The 23,935-nt window shown below is 41.6% G+C and overlaps 1 long non-coding RNA gene across 1 annotated transcript in view; it reads right to left on the reverse strand.

The window, feature by feature from the left end:
• The window catches only part of LOC110255755, a 63,039-nt gene that overhangs the window by 10,938 nt on the left and 28,166 nt on the right, over nucleotides 1-23,935 (reverse strand). The window contains exon 2 of the long non-coding RNA XR_002336548.1: nucleotides 11,558-11,640. This is a non-coding gene — a long non-coding RNA (uncharacterized LOC110255755). The remainder of the gene's footprint in view (nucleotides 1-11,557; nucleotides 11,641-23,935) is intronic.

Raw genomic sequence — 23,935 nt, forward strand, 5'->3', positions numbered from 1 at the left:
AGTGGAAGGTAGCAGTTACAAGGGAAGCTATAAAACAGGTGATTCATTCTTCTAAAAGCAGTCAACGAACAAATCTAGGGGAAAACAATCCAATCTGTATTGCCTAATGACCCACTGCAAAACGGTACTGATCTATTACATGGGAGTAGAAGTGGAAAATAATGAAACTTGTTTTAATTATAACAATATAATTTCTACAAGGTAATAAAGACCATCAGATAAAACAATTACTGAGGTGTAGTGCATGTATGCCTTGCATAAACACACAAAATATCATTAATTTATATAAATGATATAGCAAGAAGAATTATACTTTTGTTTTGAGGAGGGGGGTACGTAAGGGTTTGGTTTTTTTGGGGTTTTTTTCCCCTGTATTTTTACAATTCATGACATTTACAGTCTGGGTTCTGAGGTGAAGGTTTTAAATCAAAGCCAATGCTTATAAATTGTCCTAAGCCAATTAAGCCATAAAATAAGATATTGAATATTTGGGAGAAATCTGCAACTAAATGCCAAAATCTTCCAGGTCTGTGCATCTAATGAAAGAAGGGGCTCAATGAGGAGGGCCTTGATTAGTAAAAATTTGCCCTCAAATCATTCATTCATTCACACAATTTTTGGGCTCCTATTCTGGTTGATGTCTTTTCTCTACAGTATAAGCAATTTCACTCCCCATTCACATTTATTATCAGAGACAAACTGCAGTATAAAAAAACTAAGGCCACTTTTCTTAGCCATTTGATATTTTAACCATGCAGATTCGTTTCTACAGGACTATTCTTTAGGGTACAATTCAGTGTTTTCTATTAATTTGGCTTCTAAAAGAAATTTGGAGACTGTCTGCTATTTCCCCTACAACAAAACTGCAAAGCATTAAATAGGAAAGTTCCTCTCCAAGACCCCATTTCATATTACAGTGCCCAATGTTGCCAGCCTTTGATGTGCCATTCGTTTTTCTTCCCTAAACATTGAGCTATATACAAAGTACATCATTCATAAACAGTTTTAAATTATGTTTCTTAAATTTCACCAGTAACTCATGACCCAGCTGATCCATGAAAAACGGCTTATCACGAAAGACAACAAAAACAAAAATCACAACAAAAACAAAAACCAGGAATAGCAGTTTCAAAGAGGCAGTTTCAAAGCCTGGAGTTTAAAATGAAAACAAAAACAAAACAACGCCCAGACAAAACAATTAATACATCAGAGAATTCTGCCAGGGTTTTGTAGCATTACGGGGTTTCTCGGCTATAAAGAAACATATTGAATGTTTTAGAGCACAGCCCATTCTTCACTGCTTCAGTTGTTTCCTTTTGTTTACAAGTCTCTGCCATCCTTCTTTGTGAATTGAATGCTAAACTCTCTCTGGAGAGATGTTATATTGCTTACAGAATGCTTCAGCAGATGGTGCTTCCTGTTGCAACAGAAGGCTGTGATTATACCTGAACTCTTCAAGAACTCTAACACTGAAAAACAAGATAAATGAAGGTCTTGAAAAGTTTTATCTCTTCCCTTCCTAGCTATCTAGCCTCTCAACCACCCACTGGCCTTCCTCTGACACTTTACCAAATAGAAGCGACTCCCCCCACCCCCATCCCATCTCCTCCAAACCAAGGAAACCCTCTTTTTTTAATGGCTTACGCGGCCTATCAGCCGAGTTTATTTAAGAATTATTGAGAGTATTGCTGATTCAGATGCCTGGTCACTGTGCATTCGGATATTTGAACGACCCATTATAAACAATGAAGAAAAGCGAATAGGTCTTCATCAGGAAGTGTCTATAAAAATAAATTGAAATACTGAGAAGGCCACCTGGTGCCAAAAGTTCAGGGCTATAGAGAAATTTATCTCCACACATTTTGAGAGAAATTGTCCTTTTCAAAAGACTCTTGTACGCATCCTTCGCACTAATGCCGTCATCTTTGAAGCTGAACAGCACTTCTTGGTGAATCTCAAGGACCTGTCACTTTAATCCTTGAACCTCTTTTCTATTTTTCTCTTCCTAAATGTCTTTCATGCATTTCCTGCCATGATCCGTTTAGTTCACTGTCCAAAGCAAAAGGTTATTCCTAATCTGTCTTATTCTGCCTCTGTATACAAAAAGAAAATGTAAAATAGAAAAACGTATAATAGAAGCAAGAGGGAAGAAACCACAGACACACACAGTTACTTCATAAATATAAAATGGAAGACAGCAGAGCCCCTCTTCAGAACTCCGCTCTGACACACAGCATCCCGAAGCTTCAAGCTCTTTCTCTGGATGACCCCCGCCCCCACCCCACCGCAATCGGCCCTTCCATTATCCCAAGGATTAACCCTCCCCTCCCGCACCACTTATTCTCAGGGCTCTGCCTTCTCTTGTGACAGTAGATGAGAAAGACTCAGGCAGGTAGAAGCTAAAGTGAAACCCAGCCTTCTGAGGAAATTTGTCATGTGGCATTTCAGAGCTGGAGACTCTGAACAACCATCTAATTCGAATCCCTCATCTGAGAGAGGAAATTAAACCCAAAACTTTCACTAATTTGCCCAACGCCATAGACAGAGCCAAGACAGTCCTAAAACTTGAGTCGAGTTATTAGACATATTATAAGCCCGGATTTTAAATATGCAAATCTCATAAGCACTGGATAAGTTAACACATTAAAACTTCAACTGAGTTCTGAATTTGGTTGCATCAGCACATCTAGCCACAACCTAATGCACAGGTAGTTGGAAAATCAACCAATAGGCACTTACTCAGTGACATCACTACCCGCTCCGCCCCCATGGTCACTGTCAAGGTCAGGCACTGGGGATATAGCAATAATCTATTTATTCGCACAGAATAACAATTTTTACTAATATTTTAATGTTCCTATTTCTAACATTTTCTAAACTTAGACTTTCTGTTGCAATACTGGGATTGCATTTCATAGAGTCTATACCCTTTCTTTTCTATTTCAGCATTACACTATAAGCATTTCCCATATCTTAAAAATTTTATTCATGGAGTTCCCGTCCTGGCGCAGTGGTTAACGAATCTGACTAGGAACCATGAGGTTGCAGGTTCGATCCCTGGCCTTGCTCAGTGGGTTAAAGATCCGGCGTTGCCATGAGCTATGGTGTAGTTCCAGACTCGGCTTGGATCTCGTGTTGCTGTAGCTCTGGCGTAGGCAGGCGGCTACAGCTCTGATTAGACCCCTAGCCTGGGAACCTCCATATGCCACGGGAGCGGCCCTAGAAAAGGCAAAAAGACAAAAAAAAAATTATTTAGCTCTATTGAAATATAACTGACAAATTAGGATTATGCATTATGCAAATTATCTTGTTTGTTTTCTAGTTTATTTTCTCTCTCCCCTGCTAGAACATAAGCCCCATGAGGACAACAGCAGTATCTAAACTGATTATCACTCTGATAAGGGGTTGATATCTAAAATATATAAGGAACTCATGCAAACTTATAGCACTTAACAAAGTAATTGGTTAAAAAATAGGCAGAGGACCTGATAGCTATATACATGCATATTTAAGGTGTCCAATGTGATGAATCATGTATACCTTTTGAAAATGATTACCATAATCAAGATAATTGCTGGTAATGGTAAGTGTTACCAAAATAAAAATGTAGAAGAATGATGGAGAATAGAGCAAAGGCAGCATTTAGCCACTTAGCTGGAGTGCAAAGGGAATTTTCCATGAAGGGCTGACCTTGGAACTAAGAGGAGGACAAGATGGATCTTCTCTCACAAAGATCTGGAAATGAGACAGACAAGTCATTCAATTATCCTTCCTCCACAGAGACTGCAATTTGTGGGGCAAACACTCAAACCACCTCACTCAAACTCTGCGCTCTTTCCCAAAATTTTAACTGTATGTGTATATGTGTGTATATGTATCTATCATGTGACAGGTATCATCTTGCAACTTTTAGAACCATCTCCACCACCACAGTCCAAGAAAAAGAAAATGTGAGGTATATATGTGCTTTTAAATTTAAGGAATCAAGGAATCAAGTGAAATTAATATTAGCTACATTTTATTTCATTCAGTATATCTAAAATACTAGTATTTCAAGATGAAACACTATAAAATTAATGAGATTTTTTTGCCCTTTTTTTTTAAACTAAGTCTCCAAAGTTTAGCGTGTGTGTGTGTGTGTGTGTGTGTGTGTGTGTGTTTTAATCGCTGCACTCACAGCACGTCAAGTTCCTGAGGGGTCAAAATACAAGTCACCATTGTGACCTACACCACAGCTACGGCAACGCTGGACCCTTAACCCACTCTGCCAGGGCAGGGATAAAACCCACAACTCTGGAGCGACCAGAACCACTGCAGTCAGATTCTTAACCCACTGCACCACAGTGGGAACTCCCAGTGTGATTTTTATACTTAACAGAAAATCTCAATTCAGACCAGCTATATTTCAAGGACTCAATAGCCATGTTTGGTTGGTGGGTACTCTGTTATCACAGCTCTATAAAGTTTGAATAACATAATGTCTAAATGTTACAATGTTTCTTTATATTTCTTAGCTAATGAGGGAAACAAAACAAAATATACAATGTCTATGGTTTGCTGGGGTTTTTTTCTGCTTCTCCCAATATGTCCTGACCTTACCTCACCTCATGATTTAATCCCATACTGACAGTATTTCGAAATTAAATCTTTTATTATTTTGTGCTACAGATATTTTGCCTGCTCCTTATCACCTTCCCGATCACAATAAAGTCAAAGGCTATACCTTTTTACTACCACACATTTTAAATCTTCTATCCCTTGAAAAGGCATAGGCCCAGCATGTACATGCTGTCAGGCAGATTCTGTGCCGTTGGAGCCTGAGCCAATAAACAGGAAGTTTATTAATATCAAAAGGCAGCATGGCAGATGGGAGAGCCTAGGTTCATCCAACTTGGAAACTAAAGACCAAAGGAAATGTCTTACAGGGCACACTGGAAAAATGTCTCCAAACTGCACCAGCTGACTTCCTTCTGTTACCTGGTTCACCTGGGCTGCTGACTGAACATGAAAACTCTAGAGATACATGTTGGTGAGAAAGAGCTCAAGCTAAACCCTCTATACTCATCCCAACTGCAGGATTCTAGAATAAGAAACCACTAAATACTCAAGGAAGGAAGATGAAGAAAGGGCACTAAAGAATAAGGACAGAGTAAGCAAGAAAGGAGGAAGAAGAAGGAAGGACAATAAAAAGAAGCGAAAGAGAGGAGTTACATTATAAAGCAACTACCTCTCTCATGTTTAGTACAGGGAACTAACTGCACTTGGTATTTTTAATAACCTGTGAGGGAAAAGAATCTGAAAAAAATAGATATATATGTATGTATAACAGTCACCTTGCTGAAGCTAATACAACATTGCACATCAATGATACTTCAATAAAAAATAAATTTTAAAAAAAATAAATAAATGTTGGTAGGAAATATACAAGAAAAAAAGAAAGAGAATGAAAGAAGAAAGGAAATAAGATCTCTAACTTAGTTCAGAAAAAAGTTATATTTCTAGTACTGTCGCTCAGGGATTCGGGGCCCCTGCCCCAAGCCCTGATTCTTAGAGGCCCCTGATCTGCAGGCTTTCAGCTGTAACATCCCTTCAAGGAAAACAGACTGTGGGTCCGAAAGGACAGCCCACCTGAGGCCTGCCCCCTTCCTCCTCCTTCCTACTCCGGAGCCTAGAAATCTCTGCCTAGAAGACCCTCACTTGCCTGTGGGGCTTGTGAGGGCTTTTTCACGTGGCCGTACTTGATGCACTGGCCAATGCAGGACTGGCCAAAGAGCAGCTGTTTGGGTTGGAAGAATGAAAGGGGGCTTGACGACTGCAACTGTGGGCCAGGGTGTCCCTCAGCCAGCACACAAAGCAGCTCAGGGTTTGAGAGGGCATCCGAAGTGGGAAGGGAAGGGACCCTCTTGCTCTGGGTCCACAAACGTTAAGGCTTGGTGGTCTCTTAACACATAAGGCAGTCCGTTCCTTCATGTAGTAATTCTTCATTTCACACTGGGTGAAAATATGCTCATTTAGGCTCTCCTCTAATATTCTTCTTCATGGATGGATCTTTCTTACATTTATGGCACCTCATCATTATTGGTTACCTACCTGGATCTGCTACTTTTAACCTGCACATACCACGTGAAGAATGGGCACCAATGACCTTATGTCTCCATTCATTGTTAGTGGATAGTTTATGTAGAAAGGGTGAACCCAGCCAGGGAGCATTTCTGGTTTGAGAGCCTGAAATCATAATCAAAGAGCTACCTGAAGGCTACAGGTGTCCAATCACCACAGCGAATATACTGCACAGCTCCACTCAGAAGGGAGCTGGAGGGAAGGAAAAAAGTCACAAGTTTATGCGGCAAATCTGTAGGAACCACTTAAGAGATTCAAAAAGAGAAAGAGCCATCTGAATCAGACTGAGAAAGCTTAAAGACCATTTTTATTTGGCGAGTTACTTTGGCTTTGGGGACACAAAGGTAATCAGAAAAAGATGGAGCCTTGGTGATTTAAGCATATGGAGTTCTGAGACATACATTCATTTTAGGGTTTTTTTTTTTTTCCTCCCACATTTTTGGAAAATTTATCCTAGCAATTGCTTTCTTGATGGAGACATGAATTATGCTTTCTGAATAGTGATGAGTAAATTTAAAAGGGTTCAGGGCTGAATGCATGAATACTCAGACAGTCAGCTCCTTCTTCCTAACTCATAATTCCAGCCTTCCCAACCATTAAAATCAGACGGGTAAGCTTGTAAGAATAGGCTTGCATAAAATATAGTCAAGACTTCAGTCCAATTGGGCTTGGGCCAGGGATAAAATAAAATAGCATTATAAAAGAAAGAATGAGACCAAAGAGAAATGCAAAAATATCAAGTTAAGATCATTGGTTAAAAAATTTTTTAGAGTAGGGCTATTAATCTCTAAGAATAGTTAATTTGATCTGAATGATACTGAGTTTGAAACGACTAAATATTATTCAGCGTTATTTTCACTCATTTTTTTTTCTCCTTCAAGTCTCATACGTAATGGAGAAAATACGGCCCATAAAGTATTGTACCATCCTTCATCTACTGCAAGAGAGTAGTGTTTGTACTAACAAAGTGAGAGACATCAATCTCTTTAAAAACAAACTTGAGATTTTTAAACCAGTTGACAGTCAATCCAAATTGTTCTTACCACTAATGACAATGAGTTTGCCACTTAATGGCAAGTGGCCTAAGGGAAAAAACTGAGTATCATTTGTTGTCTTTTTAATTTTCTCCAAGTGCATGTTTGTGTATGTATACATTTCTCTCTCTCATCACTTTGGTGGTTCTTTGTTTCCCTCTCAGAGTAAACTTTCCAAGAAGGCAGAGACCCATCACTGCTATCAGGGTGCATTATAAATTCTACTTCTCATCTTTATACTACCATAAAGATTGTTTCCCTTAATCACTAGGTGCTCAGACAATCTAACTAGACTTGCGTTCCATCTGTATTAACTCCAAGTAACTAAAAGTGGACCAATGGATATTACTGTGTGTACGGAAGGCCTGACTCTAGTCCAAAAGAAAAGAGAAGTTCTTGATTTAGAGAACAGGGACAGAATTAAGTAGGTATTACACACTTCATGGAGTTTATTTGGTTTCATTATGCCGTATCTACAGTTAGTCACACAGGGAGAAAGGAAGAAAAGAGGAGTGTGAGTTCGTTGTTTAAATTTGTTCAAGTATTACAGTAATGAGTGCCACAATTTACTCCCAAAAAAAAAAAAAAAGTACAGTAAAACACTGCTCTAATAGCACAGCAAGCCCCATTAGTCACTGTGGGGAAAGCAAAGTGCTTTCATTCCTTCTAAACTGTCAAGGAGACAGGGAGAGATGGAACACTTAAAAGCGCCTTTGTCAAGGATGTTATTGTTAAGCCATCTAGAAATAAAGGTGGGGCTGAGCTGGGGACATAAAATAGAAGCCTTTCTTTGCCCACTGTGTTATCCCTCCCCAACTGGGACACTGTTCGCTTCCTGTGGCTGCTGTAACAAATTTCCACCAACTTGGTGGCTTTAAACAACATACATTTCTTTCCTCACAATTCTGGAGGGCACAAGTCCTAAGTCATTTTCACAGGGAAAAATCAAGGTGTCAGCAGGGTCCTGCTTCCCTCCAGAGGCTCGAGGGGAAACTCTGTTTCTTGCCTCTTGAAGCTTCCGGGCTGGGATTCCTTGAGGCCACACCACCCCAGTCTCACACCACCACCTCCTCTACTCTGCGTGTTCAATCACCCCTGGTCTCTTATTTTAACCAGCGTACAATTGCATGTAGGTCCCACCTAGATAATACAGGATACCCTCCCAGCTCAAGATCCTCAGTGAATCAGATCTGTAAAGACCTTTTTTCTTTTTTTGTTTTTGTGGGGCTGTGGGTGGTTGGTTAGTTGGTTTGGGGACATGTACGGCCACATTTACAGGCTCCAGAAATCTGGAAATGAGGATATGGCTCTCTTTAGGGACCCATTTTTTAGCTCCCATGAACACCACTGGAATAAGTGGTAATATCTCATGTCCTTGAGGTCAGTTTCTATCATTCATCAGTGAAGAATTAAAGGTAACAAAGAACAATTCCCTCATCTCTGCCCCACAGTAATTCTACTGAAAAGACAACATGGGAGAGGGTCCCTGCCCTCAGCGCTACCTTACAGGGCCCAATGTGGCATCTACTTCCTTAAAAATGTGAGTCTAAGAGTTCCCATTGTGGTGCAGTGGAAACGAATCCGACTAGTAACCATGAATAATAAATAAATAAATAAATAAATAAATAAATAAATAAATAAATCTCTTGGGATAGACCATAATAGAAGATAATATAATCAAAAGAAAAGGAGTTCCCGTCGTGGCGCAGTGGTTAACGAATCCGACTAGGAACCATGAGGTTGCGGGTTCTATCCCTGGCCTCACTCAGTGGGTTAAGGATCCAGCATTGCCACGAGCTATGGTGTAGGTCGTAGATGTGGCTCGGATCCCATGTTGCTATGGCTGTGTTGTAGGCCAGTGGCTACAGCTCAGATTCAGACCCCTAGCCTCATACCCTCCATATGCCACAGGTGCAGCCCTAAAAAGTAAGGCAAAAACAAACAAACAAAACAGTGACTCTAAAGGGCTTTCTGAACAACACCATTTCTCCTTATCTTGACAAACCATCTCTTTGGATGGTGTCCCTTCATCCTACCATCTTATTTCAATCCTCATTTCCAGGGTCCACCACCTACTCACTCCTAAGTCTCTAAATGTGACTTCCATTGTCTTCATCCTTCAATGCAAATAGTTCTCTGTTCTCAAAGTCAAGTGACAGGGCTTGTCCTTTTCTTCCTTACCCAGTCCTGCCCCCTCCCATCTCTATACACCGCCCTTCCCTTTTCCCACACTCCACCCCTCTGGCCTTCCTCAAGTGGGAGTTTGGATCCTGCTTCCCCCTCTCAGAACTCCTGACTTTTGTGCCTCTTGAAATGACATCACCAACTGCTGCCCCTCACGTTCTCATCCAGTGACACACAAGTATCTCCTAGAAAGCCTGGTAAATGCAGATTCCTGGGTCCCATGACAGTTTCTAGTTCAGTATATCTGAAGAGGAATCCAGGAATCCGTCTTACAAGCACCCAAGTGATTCTGATGCATGTGGTCTGTAGGCCAGGGTGAACGTACAAGTCTGTAAGTTCAAGGGTTCAAGCTGTTCTGGGACCATATTACCATTGCCTCAAGAACCAACTGGGGTGTTTCTCCACCACCAAAAACTAAACTTACTTAAAAATCAAACAGAATCTTGCCAGACTTTGACTTTCCTGTTTCCCTGAGTGGCATTACTATATTTCCAGACACCCAAGAGGACGGCTTGGATGCTCTCCCTTCCTGCCCCCCCCCGCCCCCCGTACCCAGATTCCAATCCACATCTAGGATGTTCCATTGGATGCTCTCTAGGACACCTCTTGCAGACTACGGAATCATAGGATTCTGGAGAGGTAGGCTCTAAGAGGTAATCTAGCCATCCCAGTCCTTTCAACTGGCAGGATCTTGAACCCCAGACAGGTTATATCAGAAGATGCCCAGCACCTAAGATACCTCTGGGGGCCGGAGGAAGAATTTCATAAAATGGTGATTTCAGTTCCGTTTTTCTGGTTGCTGGAACCAGGCTGTTTGAATTTAAATCCTCAGCTCTGCCACCTACCTGTTGCATGACACGTGACATAGAAAAGTAACCTATTGCAAAATGGGGATAACATTAGTTCCCCCTCTTCAGTGGTTTGCTGTGAGGATTAATGAGTCAACATATAGAAAGTGCACAGAACAGTATATAGGTAATTCTAGTTACATGTTTATTATTATTACTACTATAAAAGCCACCAACAGTATCCTCTAAATTAAAGCTTGACTTCTGTTTCCAATACCTGCCTGCTAACTCGGCAGCTGTGTATCACACATGTACTGATGAGCTCTAAAGGAGATCACTTGACTCAGAAAAAGGTTGAAGACCCCCAAGTATCACAATTTTTATAGAAATAAAGAATACACAAGCCACAGGTATCAAAAAACTGAGTGTAGAGCCATCATTTGCCTGAAAATAAAGGTTATCTATGACACATACTATATAGCTGGCATGCAGCTGTTGTTATAAAATATTTACTGGTACTACAAAATGCTGCAGGCATAGCACAAAATATAAAGCAACAGTCTCTCCAGGCCCTAATTGATTATGGGCCATATATTTTTAAGAGAAGATGCTACTGAGTTACTTAACAGAGATTCCAGGCTTTTAGGCAAAGGCAAAATTGTACAGTCTTAAGGGACAACAATGATTTATGGTGTGTCGAGGGGGTGTGTCTGTGTTTCTTGTTCAGTAACACCACATCTGAATTGTCCACAGCCTTCATATAATGCAAGTGTGGTACTAGTCGTTACACTGACCCAAATGTATCTCCCAATTATAGGATTACTGCGTAGACTCAGGGTCTCTCCTATTTGAGGTCAGGCACTGGGGTAAAAATTACATTGAATGTTACAAATATCAGACCACAGCCACAGGACTGTAAGATTTTCAACTATGTTAGCATGGAATGGGATGGAGGAAAAGAAAATTTGCAACTGAAATAAATACTTCAAAATGAGTTTTCATTTGAGGAATTTAAAAGTCAAAATATTTTTTATTCATTATATCACTGCTCTCCTGTTCTTTAACTATCCTTTTCACTACCATCCTTTTCCTTTCCTCTAAAAGGAGGGAAATGCCCTTAAGATCAAGTTTTGTGTAAATAATACCATAAAACTCAGGACAAGGCATTTGAGGCTTAATTTTTAAAGAAGAAAATTTCACGTCTTTTGCTATGAGGCTCCTGAACATATGTGGCAAACAGAGCTCCTTTTAGCTATCCTAAAGGAGCAGTAATACCCAAAGTCAGAAAAAGTCTTAGTTGACAACCTAGTCATTCAAAAATGTATATATGCATGTGTTCCATAGTCTTAAAAATAACCAATGCTAGAAAAAAATAAATGGGAAGAGGAATGCTGAATATAAAACAGTGTCACCAGATTAAAATATGCTCACCTTTCTTCTCTTTTCTTTTTCATCTTTCATTCAGTAGAAGTTCACACAGTGACACCTAGTGCAGCTGGCGTGGTTATGACAGCCTGGAAGAGTGAGGGAGATAAGCTGCCTGGCAAACTCCAGGTTTAATTTCAGCTAATTCAGTAAAGCTGAAAGGCTTGCCTTTCGTCTCAGACCCCAATATGCATGCATATCCTAATTATCATTTGAATCTATTTAAAAATGTATCATGCTTATGGACCATAATTCCAGCTCAGTTCATTTCCTAACAGTTAGAAATGCTGGATCATTAATATCCATAATGAAGCAGAACTGCAATTAAGGGACTCAGGAAAAAAAAAAAAAAAGAAAGAAAGAAAAAAACCTCTCTCTAAGAGGCTTGCCAAGATGAGCTCGGCAGTTTTTGAGCTACTCTTCCTAACCATTTCTCTGGTGTTTTTGCCTTAAAGATGTTCTAGTCTTGCTTCCTCTGAATTTGTTCCAAGAAACCCTCCAGAGATATGCAGAAACCGCATGCCACTTTTTGCAAACCATCTTTCTTAAGATATTCTAGTCAGCTCATCTCCAACTCAGATGACCATCTATAAGAAAACAATCCAGAAGTTCCTTCAGCAAGGTTAGATGCTCTTCAAGAGTCAAGAGCATGCTTCCCATCCCTGGCATTTCCCAAAGACCCTCATACAGTGCCTTATATGGAGTAAGTGCTCAATTAATTGCTGCCAAATAGATTTTCTTTTGTTCTCTCTCTACTAAGAGCTGCCTCTTTAACTTTCAATTTCTCTTACTCAGATATTTCAGTGTCAGTGCATTCTTTTCTACCATTACTATTTGGAGACTAGATAAGAGCTAAGAGAGAATCCCGTGGTGAAGGTGAAACCCCTGTTGAGAAATCTATTCCACACCCATAACCCCTGCAGTTGGGCAGGGGCGTTTGTCAAAGTTGCACTGCTCACTCCACCAGAGGCTGTCTTCCCAATCCCTACTTAAGAGTGCAGGGAGGATTGCCCAAGGAATATTTAAACATTTCACTCTTACTAGCATTAAATGTGAGTTCCTAAGTGAAGTTGCCCCAAAGATACAGCAATAAATTCAAAATGCCTTGCCTTTTGACAAAGTAATTCAACATCTAAGGACGTATTGTAAATAAAGATGTACTTACAAATACATCTTCTCATTATAGCATGATTCATAACAGCAGAATTAAAAGGTTCCAACCTAAATTTCAGGATTAGGGGAATGATTCATTCACTTAGTGTCACTGATTACCTACCCCCGTCCTGCTCCACATCCCCTGCCTGCCCTTCCCATTGAGTTTACTTGCTGTTGTTACAGAATTTCCAGCATGCTGGAAGCCTCCAGTCTTGAGTGCCTGTGTCTCTCTTCCTTCTTGTCCAAGGGCTCTTTTCAGTACCATAGAAGAGCCATAGTGTCAACACTCCCAGGGGTCACTTCAAGGAATGCGGGATGAGGGACTGTAAGCGGGACTTATGTATAGAGAAATGAGACACCAAGGCTTTTTACCAGGAAGCAGCGTTTATTCCTGCAGGCACTGGCTCAGCACATTAGCATCCAGAGGCTGAGCCCCAAAGGCAGTGGGACACCGCCTTATATACCCCGCTTGTTTTCCTGCTACATCTAAGTTTCTTGTCTCCCTTATCAGGTATACTTTAAATTTTAGGCAAACAACTATAGATGTGCCTGTGCTCATGGATGTAGGTTATGCTATATTACTATAGAACTACACATGGGCACACAGATGCTTGCGGCGCTGCACGTCTCCTTCCCTTTGATCTAGGAGGGCATGGCCCCCTCCCACTTCAGCATCACGGAGGTTCCACGTGGGGTCTCAGTGGGTCTCCAGCAGAGGGACACCCCGGATGAGCCTGCAGTAAACCTCACATGGATGTAGCCCTTCCCTGCCTCATTTTACCCATTTAATAATTGTGGTTGCTGGGATCGACTCCAAATAAACTACCTATACCCAAGTCCTTGTCTCCCATCTAGAGAGTCCAAGATAAAACAATTAAGCTATCTGCATCAATTAGTGTCCCGTAATAAAAACTCAAGTCCATGTGCCAGGTTCATGCTGGTCCAAGTGCTCAAGTTGGTGACTGTGTCCTTAGCTGAAAACCAAAACTACAATGAACACTGATCATCTAAAGGGACCGCAGAGCAGCTATATTCAATCAGACTCCAGACATGGCCACATTTGATTTATTCAGAGGCAGCAAAACCAGCCCTTCTCTTCCCAAAAATCTCTATGAAGACAATCAGGGAGGCTGGGACCATCCTGAGCCTTTGGGGAGGTGCTGAGTTCATACTGAGATGCTGTCTCCTCCCCTCCTGTAGGGGTGCTTCTTCCTTCCCAAAGCCAAGAGAGGAAGCACCCAAAGAAAGTTTGCAAAGTTTCAGGATGTACTGAAGAAGAAGACATGAGAATCTTGCTTCCCTACAGGAAGCTTGCTGAGGTGCAGCAGCCTGCACCCACTGCCATGCTAGAGAGGATTGTGGGCAGCATTCATATGTGCCCTCTGAAGCTCTGGACACAGTGGGCACAAGAAGTGGTGCCAAGTTTAGTGGGGAGATTTCTGCATGGGGGGGTGCCTAATGGAGTAGCCAACACAGTAAACCAAAGGGCCCACAGTGCCACCTTCCAGGGAGGCCAGCAGGGTACATACAGTTCTCTATGGCCTTGGAGAGGGCAAAAAATTACCCTCGGCAATTCCCATGGCCCCTCATGAAGGGGGTCAAGACTTGGGGAGGGGCTGGGCTTTTGGGACAAAGAAGTTTATCCAAGAGAAGGCATCAGAAGCCTGAATGGTTCAGGGGCTCATTCAGAAGCTAAACACAACTGTCTCTCTAAAGAGGCCCCAGGGATGCAGGGGCTCAGAACAGAGCTGGACATGACCCCAAGGAAATCACACAGAGCCCCCCACTCAGAATAAGCACATTCATTCATCAACATCAGTTGAAACCAGAAGGAAGCAGAAAGAGGTGGCCACTGTCTCCTCACCTTGTACCTGAGGCCAGTTCCTCCTGACCCGGTACCAGAGATGACAGACTAAGAATGGAGTGGAACAACGATCAGAACCTCATCATTCCCCCTACCACCACCCCCAGCTCCCCAGCACCAGGGTCAAAGGGCTAGCCCATTCTGGAGGTGAGGCGACCCAAGCTTTGAAACCTGAAGTATCAAAATGAACAGGACTCAGCCTGAAAGAACCGAAAACAAGACCACTGTAGTAAGAGAAAGTAACAGGAAAGTTGGAGAATCTGACCTCATGTCACTGAGAGCTAACACCTCAGGGAGTGTAGGTTGAAAGCAGTGACTACAAGCTTTGTAGTTTCGGACACCTAAAACACTGACTCTTCAATAAAACATTTATGAAAAATTCTCAATGATATTGCAAAATACTTACATAGAGCAAAATATAAACCATCAAGTGAAAAAAGATACAATAAGACATGAGATAAATAGACAGATAAAGGAAATAATACAATTTCGATCCAATTGCTCTCTGAGAGGTGGAATTACAGGTGATTTTTTTCTTTATAATACTCTCTTGTCTCTAAATTTCTTAAGGCAAGAGCTTCTGAAATTATAACTTCTGAAATTAAAAAAAAAAGATGTTCTAGAAGAATACAAAAACAAAGAAAATAAATGCCACGCCGTGGTCTTCTTTTAAAAATAGAAATTGTAGCCCCTGCTCCTCACCCACTTGCGAACTGGTCCCTGCCCAGGACTAATGACTGACCACCAGCTGCCAACACCCCTGAACTATGCTCTTGTCCTCTACTCATCTGAGTATCAGAAAAATAAAATTCTCACAGGGCGGAGTTCCCATCGTGGCACAGCAGAAATGAATCTGACTAGGAACCTTGAGGTTGCAGGTTCCATCCCTGGCCTCGCTCAGTAGGTTAAGGATCTGGGGTTGCCATGAGCTGTGGTGTAGGTTGCAGATGCAGCTCGGATCCTGCATTGCTGTCACTGTGGTATAGGCTGGGAACTGTAGCTCCAATTGGACCCCTAGCCTGGGAACTTCCATAAGCCATGCATGCAGCCCTAAAAAGAAAAAAAAAAAAAAATTCTCGCAGGGGCCACAATTCTATTACTCAATGCTATGCATTACATAAAAGGTTAAAAACAAAAAATTACTGGGGGAAGACCATTAAAGGAAGACTCCTTAATCTTACAGTGCATTATATGAATCATGTTTTTTCATGGACAGTCCTGTGAGGGAGGGAGGAACTAGGTAACAGGCCATCCTGGGAAGACCTCCACTGGATAATATGTTCAAGCCATTGTATTCCAAAGATAAATTTCCTTTGTATTTTAGAGAAAAAGTAGGGACTTGGGGGCCTTGAATTCCTCCTTCTAGACAAGACATTGGGGCAGCAAAGTGTTGTGGTTACAGACATTTTTCTGGAGCCAGTTCAGCCTGGGTTCTGATTCAGGCTCTGCCACTTCTTAGCTATGTGACTTTAGGTAAATTATTTAACCTCTCTGTGCCTTAGTCTCCTTGTTTACAAGATGGCGCTAATAATGGTATCTACTCAGGTTTGTCATGAGGTTGCAATAATTCAATACATGTAAACTTCTTGGAAGCGTGCCTGATGCTCAGTCACTGCTCCAATGAGCCTCATGAGTGTAACTGAACCACAGACTCCTGTTAATAAATGACATTTTTCCTTCATTTAGGAGTGTATCATCCAAACAGTGAACTTTCCAGGTTCTTCTCTTTTGCCCATATTTAGGAAGTTCCATGACTTTAGCACCTTTACTCAGACAAGTCACAGGTTCCAGTGTCACATAAATGGTCACTGTCATTGTCATGCAAGTGGTGAAGTCACCATTTAACTGTGCCTTGGTTATCTCATCTCAAAAGAATAAAATGTCAATCATCATTTGCCCTATCAATTTCACAAGGCTATCAAGAGCAGCAAATGAGAAAATGTATGTGACAATACTTTCAAAACTGAAAAGCACTATCTAATAAAAAAGTATCTAATAAGGTTTTTTGGTTTTTTTTTTTTTTTTTTTTTGGTTTTAGGGCCACACCCTTAGCATATGGAAGTTCCCAGGCTAGGGGTTGAATTGGAGCTACAGTTGCCAGCCTATGCCACAGCCACAGCAATGCAGGATCCTTAACCCACTGAGCGAGGCCAGGGATCAAACCCGCATCTTCATGGATACTAGTTAGGTTCATAACCTGCTGAACCACAATGGGAACTCCAGTATGAGTAATTTTAAATAGACCAATAATTAAAATATGAAGACTCCAAGTGGTCCTGGTCCTTGGGAAGAACTCTTATAAAAGGTGAAAATCTAAATTATGTCCAGATTTCATCATTCCATGCTTTCCTAGGTTATTACTGCTATTGATAACAAGAGGAGTCTCTCTCCCTCTCTCTCTCTCTCTCTCTCTCGATAGACAGATAGATAGATAGATAGATAGATATATCAGTATTCTACACGCTTCAGTATGGGAGCTGTTAGCCACATGTGGCCATTGAACTTAGAAAATATGGCCAGTCTAAGTTAAGTGTTGTACATGTAAGACACACCAAATTTTGCAGATAGTGTAAAAGAATGTAAAAGATCTTATTAATAAGTTTTATAGAGGCTACATGTTGATTCTTTTATGTTGATTACATGTTATATGAATTACAGGTTGGAAATATTGAGTTAAATCAAATATATTATTAAAATTAATTTCAAGTGTTTATTTTTACTTTTTTTTTAATTGAGTAGAGTTGATTCACATTATTAGTTTCAGGTGTGCCCCATAGTGATTCAGTATTTTTATATATTATAGGATTGTATATGTATAAAATAGATAAGCACTGAGGGTATACTGTACAGCACAGGGAATTACAGCCATTATTTCATTATAACCTAAATGGAGTATAACTTTTTACTTTTTTAATGTGGCTACTAGAAAATTTTTAACTATGCATATGGCTCACATCACGTTTCTCTTGGGAAGTGCAAACTTAGACAACAGATCCATCTGTAAGTAGGACTTGGAAACACAATCTCAATGAAGTACCTGGAGGCATGTGAGATAGGAAACAGTAGGATCCTGGCACTTTCATTTTTGTACCACATCTTCCCTTCGTTACAAGTTGCTTGAACGTTCAAGCATACCAATAAAGTAAATAAAAATTCTAGCAGGCCAAAAACAAACATTAAATTATATGACCTTTTTTAGACAAAGAGTCGCTGTAAAAGAATCACAACCAAAATCATGACAGTGCACTGTGGTTGCGTATAAGTGCCTGCTATGAGCTTAAGTAAGACCACTGAGCCCCCAGATGAGTAGTTCCATGTTTACCTCAATTGCTGTGAGGTAGGCTTGAACAGCCACAGGAGAACATTTGAACCAGACGTTCGAGAGCTACAAAGCTCATAAGCCCTCATGATGCCTTTTATAGACAGTGTGGTCAGAGATGTCAACATCACAGAACAGAATGAAGAGATGCATGCCATGTGTTGAGTTCTAAAAGAATGCTTTGGAAGGACAAGACAGCAGCAGGAAAGGCCCTTTCTGAGCTGTTCAATTCTGCATACACCAACATTTCTGGAGTTTCTGGACCACAAGTAACAGAATATACAAATAGTTTGGCTTTATCCAACAAAGATTCTGTGGTCAAAGAGCCAGCCGCTTCTCCACTTCAGGTACAGTTTATGTTTGGTGCCAGCCACCTGAGTTCAATGCATGGCTTAATAATTGGGCTATATAGGGCCTTGGCTGCTTGCAATGGATGCATTTGAGGCCAAGTGCATGATGCATCAGAGAAAAAGAGAAAATGTTTCATTATAACATGCATCAGTTTAAACTATATTTAATGTTACACTGGTTTCCATAAAACTAAGAGGACCCAGAATTAGTAAAGAATGTTGATTTCCAAAACTGGAAGATGGAAGGGAATAATTCAACAATTAAATGAGAAGGAAATAACAGTTCCACATAGACCTATTCTGGGTAGAAAAAAATAATGCACAGAGCAGTTACAAATATAAATTCAGGAAAATGTGTATTTTACATGTTCAGTCTCAATAGCCAATTTTTAAAAATTTACCAAGGCAATATCCTTCTTGCCTATAAGGAAACAGATAATAAAATTTGAAAAGAGTTTAATTATAGCTACAAGTATTTGGGATTCAAACAAAAAGTGACTATTACATATCTCATCCTCAAAACATTGAAAATAAAAGTTTTATGAATATCTTTTGAGGAAATTCCAAGTGCACTATCTTTAGTGTTCTATCTTAAATTCTTAGGTTTACACGAAAAGCAGACGAAAATAAATTGCAAATACTAAAGTACACAGGATGCCAATGTGGTAGAACTTTAAAGAGACCATTAATAAAAAGAAAGGCTACAAGAATTTCATTTGAATTCAGTTTTTACTGAAAAGCTATTCAGGAATTGAGCCAGCCAGTTTGTCACTTTGCCACAATTTTTTTTTTTCCAGAGTTTGTTCAGCATGCTGGCAGGAATGGTAAACAGATTATTTCATCAGAGAGGCTATCCAAGCTCTGTGTGGAGAAGGACTCTGAGGTCATGTCTGTGCTCAGGCTCAGCGGGAAGGAGTGTAGTCATTGATTAGTGATGTCTCACTAGGAGAGTCAGTGGCGATCCTTGTGCCCATTGTCTCTGATTTCCCTACAGTGGAAAGTGTAGCTGTGGAAACAACTTTCCTACCTACCGTTCTGTTTGGTGCTAGTTCATTTAGAAGATATCATTTCACAAGCTATTGATTATAGCATCAGATCAAATCAAAAAACAGTGAGGAAACATTAATTCCTGAGCTCATCTCTCCCTATTCCTCTGACCCTCTCTTCTTTACAAAAAAGGTACTTGTATTTTCTCATTATCCCTCTTTTAAGGACATATTAACTTCCTCTACTTCCAAAACAAAAAGTTCTCCGACATGTGAAAATGTCTTTGCTGTGTATAAAGTACCAGATAACAGAAATGACACAAAAGCAAAGATTTTCTGTTCCTCCCACCAACAAAAGAATAGTACTAGTTACCACCAAAAGGAACACTGCAATGTTCTCTTCTCAAATTACCAACCTAATTATTTGACTTACTTAATGCCAACCTTGCCCTTCCACTCACTGCCCTTCCACCATCTGCCGGGAATCACCTCCCAGGCAGAAAGTTCACAGTGCTGAGCAGGACACAGGCACCAGGGGACAGGAACGATCCAGGCATCCATCTGCCCTGTCATTCACCTCACCTGCACCAATACCAGCCAGCATCAGTTATCACTGTCAATGACAGTCACATGTCATCAATTAGGGATGGCAAAAGCTCAATGATTTCTGAACTTGCCTTAAAAGAAAAGTGTACAGATGCTTGTACCCATTTGGCAAAACTTCACTAAAATCCATGTGAAGGAAAGCACATCTTTTCCAATTCGAACGGAAATGCTAATGCAGAGAACAAAGACATAGGTTGAACCACATAGAACTGCCATTTTTCTAAGCCAGTGGCAGTGTGTTACTAGCAATTCCATATAGTTCAGACTAACAGAGCACAGATGATTGTCTGCCCTAGAGTTGGCACATACTTAACTAGGACTTGAACTGTGAGTTTGTCACATGAGACATGTAACATGATAACCAAATATCTAACTTCAGAAACATTTCAGACTGTGGCAATTACCTAATGAAAGGAAATATACTTCTATGCATTGAATATCTAGGTCAAGTTCCACCATGGGTGTCCAGTGACACCCCTGTTCTAGTGGCAGAGACGGGCACATGAGGAGAGATCTGCCAGAGAGACGCCAGGGTTCATAGGTGGAACATAGCCGAGGTCCACCCAGCCTCCACTGGAGGAGGGAGCATCTTGGCTGGGTTTTCAAGGATGAATTGGGAGAGGCAAACTGAAGTTCAGGAGTCAGGGGAGTGAGAGACGTGGGTGGTGAGGACAGGATCAGTTCCTGCAGTTCCTGCTTCCAACAAATTTTGGCATAAAATATTTCCATTCACAGCATCTCTGGCTTGCTCCTGTTATTCTGATTCATTACAACCCTCTTTTCCAGCATTAACTCGGGCCAGTGGTCACAAATGAATAAATAGCAATATTAAAATACCATCAGAAAAAAATCATCATCCTCAACTTTTAACTGGGCAGGAAAGTGTCCTGACGTTTCATAGGTGTTTCTGTTTAGTCTGGGGACCCATGTCATATTTATTGGCTAGATAAATACTTGCGGTACTCAATCTTGCGACTAACATTTTAATCTCTTCTAGTTCCATTCAAATTATGCCTAAGATGTGGTCAGTAAGAATAATATAAAACATATCTAAAAATCACCCTCAAGAAAAAAAAAATGTGCCAGGTGTGAGGTCCACTCCTGCAGTAACCTTCTGGCGCAGGGTTGCTGTCTGAGACTCCCCCGCCTGGCAATTGATTCCCGCAGCATGTGGAACCGACTCTCTTGCTAATTTAGCTGCAGGTCAGCCTCACTCTGCTTTAGAAGAGCAATAAGGGAATTGTCTTCTCTGCCTGGGAAATACTAGTGGAATCCAGAGAAGGAAAACAAGGGGCGCCCTCCTCAGAGAAGCTGCCAAATGCTGAGACCTTTCCTGATGAATGACACTTGTCACCTAGAGATGTGTGTTGCTGGCCTCTCCCGCCCCATCTGCAGCTGCCAAACCCTCCCCTCTCAGAATCCACAGGGAGCACTCAACTGCTGCAAGCCAGGGAGAAAATCCAATATTTCTCCTACATCTCATTATTAAAGCAAAAACGGAACAGTAACTGCCCAATTCAGCTTGTACAAGAAACTCAATGAATTACTTTGCCTCAAATTAAAAAAAAAAAAAAAAATCCACGTTAGTATCTCTGGGACTGAGATAGGAACAAGAGCAGTTCCTCGTTCAGAGGCGCAGACCTTTGTACCTGGTGCCCAGGCTGGAGTCTGAGTGGTCAGGGCGATGGCTTCCTCTGCCCTTCCTTTCTTTCTCAGGTGGTCCCTTTTGCAATTCTGTCAGGCTTTGGGTTCTTGATCAAGGAGCAGGCAGTTCAACTTTGTCAGACAAGATGTATATGCACTCCTCTTTTGAGCTAAGATCTTATTTGGGTGAGGAGTGTGGAAGTTGAGGGGATAATGGGCAGAGCATGAGGGTATTTCCCAACTGGGACACTTAGAAGAAACCTTTTGATTGAAACATAAAACACATACCAGAAGGGCACAAGTCTTATGTGCACGGTGACGGCATCCAGATCATTACCCCAGAATCCTGGCTCCAGGACCCCATCCTGCTCCTCTCCACAGCCAGGTAACCACTCTCCGGACTGCTAACAACACTGCTTCGTTTGACCTCAAACTGGGATACTATTAAGAGTCCCCAAAATTATTCTGGGACAACAGCCATAGGCCAGATATAGGTTAACTGTAAATGTTAGTCACATTTGCTCTGTTTCCCAAGGTACTTTGTACTGACCCCTGGTCCAGCACTTGTCACATTCTGCATATTTACTAAATATGCAACAAACCCCCTGCTACTGGAGGTCAAGTCTGATTCTTTTTTTTTCTCCCAGAACCATTCAGTGACTGTCTCCTACCACCAGATAAAGGATCCAACAACTGCCTGTGTTTTCAAATTTCCCATCCTTCATTATGAGGTTAGGCAGTGAATATACCGTTTTATCTCCATCCTGGCCTGACAATGAGATTCTCTAAAGGAAGCTTTGGCCTGAGGAAATTCTCCTGTCAGCCACCAGTCTGCCTGGTCCCTTCTTGCAATCAAACCATCATATGACCTGTGGCTTTCTGCTAGTTCTGCCCATTCTCTGTGCAAGCCTCCCCCACCCTCCTGGCTTCATAAGTGGATGTAGCTGGGCATGGGGGTGGGGGGACGGAAGGCAGAGACTCCTTGACTGTCAGGCTCCAGACTTCACCCATCAGTGTCCATCTGCATGGGACATACACTGCCCAGTTTTAGCAAGAATCTTAAGTTGGCTTCAAAAGCACTGCCACCCTCGGTATCTGATGACCCTCCGTATCCAATCAAATTCCTCATTCCCCATACCCTTAGCCCCTACCCTCCCAAGCCAGCCTTCAGCAAGAATCCTGTCCAGTCCATTTAGCCACAATGCCCCTTCCTCCCGATGTTTCCACTTAGCAGTTTTCCACCCATCGCCCCCCATCCTGCTCCTCAGCTATAAATCCCCACTTGTCCATGGTGTACTTGGAACTGAGCCCAGCTCTAAACTGAGCTCTTTCTTCCCCGACTGCAATAATTCCAGAGCAAAATCTGTTTTCATGCTTTAACTACTGTCAGACTCCAGTTTTCTCTCGGAGGGAGGGCACACACCGTGCACACGTGTGTGCTTCTTCTCCGTGGTGCTGCCCCTGGTGTGCGTTAAAACAAAAAGATCCCTCCCCTGCCCCCACCCCTTCGTTCCTTGCACCCACCATTTGACCTGCAGGCAAATGAAGCCATTCAAATATTTGCTCATCATGTCATCTGTTCCCATCCGACCTTGCAATTCCTGTCATGCCCCACATGTCAGTTTGAAGCATAACGTCATTAATACCTCCAGTGCACTAATGGATGCTTCACACATGAACGCATTAATGAAATGTGTTATTGTTTTCCCTCACAGGACATTAACAATCTACCTCACGCTGCGTCCTGAAGCCCCTTGGAGCTGCTGAAAACCGCTAGCTATCAAATGAACCCTCAGTTCCGCCTCAGTAACTTTAAGTTCAAGTTTATCACTGAAGCGTCACTCATGTGAGAAGAAAATACAAGCCTCTGAGGGCTGTGGGGCCCAGCTTCAATTACCATAAAGAGTAACAGGCAGCAATAGCTGCAGGATGGGGTGGGGGGAGCCAGCGCTGCGGGAAAACAAACCCTGTCAAAATGAAATAGGAAAGATCTGGGTGTCACCAGGATGATTTGTTTCTTGTTTCTCCCCTTTGTCTATGGGCTGATGGTTTGAATAATGAAGACAGTATTGGTTTTCTTCCTGAGCACGCCAGCCTAGGAGGTCTGCTTTTCTGATGGCACAGCTGACATATTAAGAGGGATTAAAGTTTCTGTACACAGGCAATGTTTAAATTAGCTTCCTTAAGCCCCAAAGAAATCTTTCCAGCTGATTTGCAAAAGGAACCCCAGCACGGCCTGCAGCCACCCTGCACTGGTTGCCTAAACAGAGCTTCAGGGTTGTGTTTGGCCAGCTGCTTTGCAAAATCGGAAGAAAAGGAAAGGTAATTCCCTTTCAACGTCGCCTCAGCCAGTATTTCTTCTGTAATTAAAATTGAAAGCTTTCCCCAACAGGTTCTCAGAGGCTCTCCCGGAGAAACAGATTTCTCTTTTCCTGTATAATTAAGTGCAAATTGTAAGGT

This window comes from Sus scrofa, chromosome 1 (genome assembly GCF_000003025.6).
Source record: "Sus scrofa isolate TJ Tabasco breed Duroc chromosome 1, Sscrofa11.1, whole genome shotgun sequence".
Lineage (NCBI taxonomy): Eukaryota > Metazoa > Chordata > Mammalia > Artiodactyla > Suidae > Sus > Sus scrofa.